A 3,696-nucleotide genomic window follows, 5' to 3' on the forward strand; every position below is an offset into this window, starting at 1 on the left:
TATACTAATTATGTAAGTGAACGTGGCATAATGAGGGAGTTCTTGTACCATTCAGTGCATATTTGACAACTTTGCCATAATAAATTAACATGCTACTGAGATATAAAAACAGTTATCTATAATAATAATAACAATAACCTATTTGCAAGCGTTATTCATTTCGATCATTCAGGATGGCCAAGCTATTTTTGTATATTCTCTATTGTTGTTGGTAACGTTTTAATGTTGCTTTAGTTTTTTAATTTTTTTCCTTTTCTTCTATAATTGTATTTGGCTTAAACTTCCTGTGAACAAACAGATTGAGTGTTTCAGTAGGTGATAACTAGCAAATATGATCTGGAATGTATATTTAAAATTTCTACAGATGCGGAGAACCCAAATAAAAGGCAATAATTTACCGTTTTCATTTTCACAAACTTGTTTTGTTCGTTTGTTTTTCCTTATTAATTTCACAACTTTTTAACTTCTCTTTTCAAATGAATAATATCAACATATTTCAAGCGTGCCATAGAAATTATCTACCAATTAACTTTGTCTTTGTAACATGCAAAAGTGAAAATGGTACGCTATACTTAAAGATCGCCGGTGTTAATTTTAGGATTACAACAAATAAAATCACATGAACGACGTCGATATTTTAGATACTTTATTTTCTAGAAAACATGATAAATATAATGTGATTACCATCATTATCCAGAATCTAATTTTATTATTATATTCAATATTTACATTATATAATTGAGCAGCTAACAAAAGAATTGAAACTTTTGCAAAAATATGAAAAACGAAGCAAAAAAACAAAAAACAAAACGCGAGCATGAGAAATAATTTACATTGTAGACTATTTCCCAGCTTACAAATTCTAGGAATCTTTGGAATACATTACATCCCAAGATACATGTTATTTATATCTTCATTAATCTTTCTTTCTCTATCTTTAAGTTCAATTTCATTAGAAATCAACAATTTTTTAAAAATATTTACGAAATGTCTTCTTAACCAAAGAACCTGTTCTGTCCCAACCCCCCTAAAATTCTTCATTAAGAAGCCACTTTGTCCGTAAGGTCACCTACGAATGTCAGAATTTCTTTACTTTAGACTGTATGTCGTACAGGTAGGAATAAAATGATTAGCATATAAATTATATGGTGTAATTTCGTTATACAATTTATCACTATTTTCTCTTCGACAAGATTTTGGTGGTGTTTAACTACAGGTGTCCCTCGAAGACCCATACCTCATGGGAAACGCAATGGGTACTGAGGAAAAAAGAGCAACAAAAAAAAAAGGTTTTAGAAAAACTGAAACTTTTGGTGAAAATGTGACAGAAAAATGAAGACACACCAAAACTTACAAATTTAAAGAATTTACCCTTTTTCTTTTCCATGATGTAACGGATTTTGAGTGAACGGTTATTCCAAAGCTTTACCAAACTTTTATAGCAGCACTTCCAGTGAAAGAGCGTAAATCAGCACAAGCGCTACGCTGACTTTGTTTCCTCATAACTTTTTGAAAAGTGAATTTTCTCTTATGATATTTCACAGTAAAACATTTTCGAGGGTAGAAATTACGAATTTGCGAATAAAATTAAATAAGATTTAAAAATTGGGGTGGAGTTTCGAATCATTCATTCTTCACACTCACAGCGTGCGCATGGAATTAGCGTGCAAGTGGCTGAGCACTCCACAGATACTCACTCACGGAACGGAGTTCTCAGCAAGATTCAACGCGACACAGAATGTGTCAATGCTGGCCCTTTCAACTCATTTTTGCCAGCTGAATAGACTAGAACTCAAGGATACAACGCGCCGCCTAGAATCGAACCCACAACCTTACAACTGTGAGCCGAGTACCCTAACCACTAAACCATACAGAAACATCAACATTACGTAATCTAGATTTTCAAAAACCTCTTTCAGTAAAATATTTTTAAATATGCATTTTTAAGAGATTTCTGAAGAACAAAGTCGGGAAAATGGGGTGGAGAGATTGGTCAGAAAATTCATTCGAAAAATTTACACAAGTTTTTCTTTTCAATGTTATCAATATAATCTACCAACCCGAAAAGAGGCATTCCTGTAGAACAAAGTCGGAAATAATTTAGTGCGCCAAAAACCGTAATTTCTTCGCGTCTATACGTTTTAAGCATCAAAGATTACTAACTAATCTGAGAAAGAAAAAAAAGAAAAAATAGGGATGGGATTGCGCCCAACGATTTTCCATAAATTTTTAGTCTTGTTATTTTACCGATTAAAATTTTTTTTTTTTTAGGATTTGTGTAAAGCATAAATTTAAGGGACGTTTAAACGTAAATCTGAAAACAAGAGACATCAAAACTGAAAAATTAAGGGAAAAGGAAATTAGGGATCTACGATGCTTAAAGCATACAGACCCGAAGAATTAACTTTTTTTCCTAGCGCGCTAAATAATTTCCGGCTCTATTCTACAGGAATGCCCAGAGACTTATCCCTGCTATTTCATTAGAAAATACACATTTTACAGAAAGTTACGCAGAAACAAAATCGAAGGTAGTCACCATAATGTAATTATTCCGAAATACCATGAAATAATAAACTTGAAATTATCATAATTTATTCTGAAAAAGAAACTTAGGTGATCTAGAAAGTTTAGCGTACGGTAATAATAAATGTAGGTTTTTAATTTCCCTGGAGATTTTTCATCAGTAATATCATTAGCTTATACTTTTGCTGATCTTTTCTCCGATGTTTAGCATTTATTTAGAATTATTTTTGCTATATCTATTTATAATTATAAAAGCATTTGCAGCGTGGAAGGTGTTCATAAGCCATTTAAAAACTCAAAAAAAACCCCGTTAAATTCACTTCAACATTATTATAACAAACAGTGACTTCTTTTGCTTCACATATAAAGACAGCAATGTGGTTGAACATTTTGCCAAACGTGAACAGTAGTTCCTTCAGTCAAAATTATTATTATTATTAATAGTGTGTTTCTTGCTATTGTTGTTCGAAAGTTAAAAGATCGGCAAAATACTATGTAATTGGTTGTCTTAAATAATTCGGTTCGCTATATTTAAAAAATCACTTTTGTTGGCCTGGAAAATTATTTTCTTAAGAAAATCGAAGAAATTAGGTTTTAAATTAATTTTAATTTTCAAGTCTACAGGAAAGTTTCACATAATTTACTTCCCTTCCATCGACCTCAGTTGAGAGAAAGCTTTCGTTTTTCAACTTCGGTTTTTCTTCGTTGGTAAAGTTGCCCTTCTGACTTTCTGCTGTTTACAGATACGGAAATACAAACAAGGTGGAGCATCTCTAGCAATTCACTTCACCAACAAGTATTTTATCTCCATTGACCACTAAGAATGTGTTATATGCCAATAATTTTACCTTCAAATTAACTGTGACCTCTCCTAATGGTACATCCTCAATATCATATCACCTTGCAAAACTTATATTTAGCTGCTGAGAGTGAAGACACGAATTATCACGTGCAGGCAAAACTAAGCTATAAATAAGCACCCCACCCCCACCCACCACCCCGCCAACAGCCTTTTCTACATATTTAAGCAAAAAACACTGTTTCCCTTTTGTATACATACTCCCTGTTTTTCAAAAGAAAAAGAAACACAATTCTAATGCCAAAATCAATAATCTATAAATATGAACATGAACATGTAATCATCATCATTTAACGTCTGTTTTTCATGTTGGC

The 3,696-nt window shown here is 32.2% G+C and overlaps 1 long non-coding RNA gene across 2 annotated transcripts; it reads right to left on the reverse strand.

Annotated features, from left to right (window-relative positions):
* Positions 1–632: 632 nt before the first annotated feature.
* LOC149134807 (uncharacterized) lies at positions 633–3,489 on the reverse strand. Of its 2 annotated transcripts, none has more exons than XR_016242689.1 (2): positions 1,372–3,489; positions 633–1,259 (listed from the first exon to the last, which is right to left on the reverse strand). It is a non-coding gene; the product is annotated as an uncharacterized LOC149134807 (long non-coding RNA). The 2 variants fall into 2 exon arrangements; XR_016242688.1 differs by having other exon boundaries at positions 1,355–3,489.
* Positions 3,490–3,696: the final 207 nt, after the last annotated feature.

The sequence above is a fragment of the Octopus bimaculoides genome, chromosome 7 (genome assembly GCF_046866305.1).
Source record: "Octopus bimaculoides isolate indiv1 chromosome 7, ASM4686630v1, whole genome shotgun sequence".
Taxonomy (NCBI): Eukaryota; Metazoa; Mollusca; class Cephalopoda; order Octopoda; family Octopodidae; genus Octopus; species Octopus bimaculoides.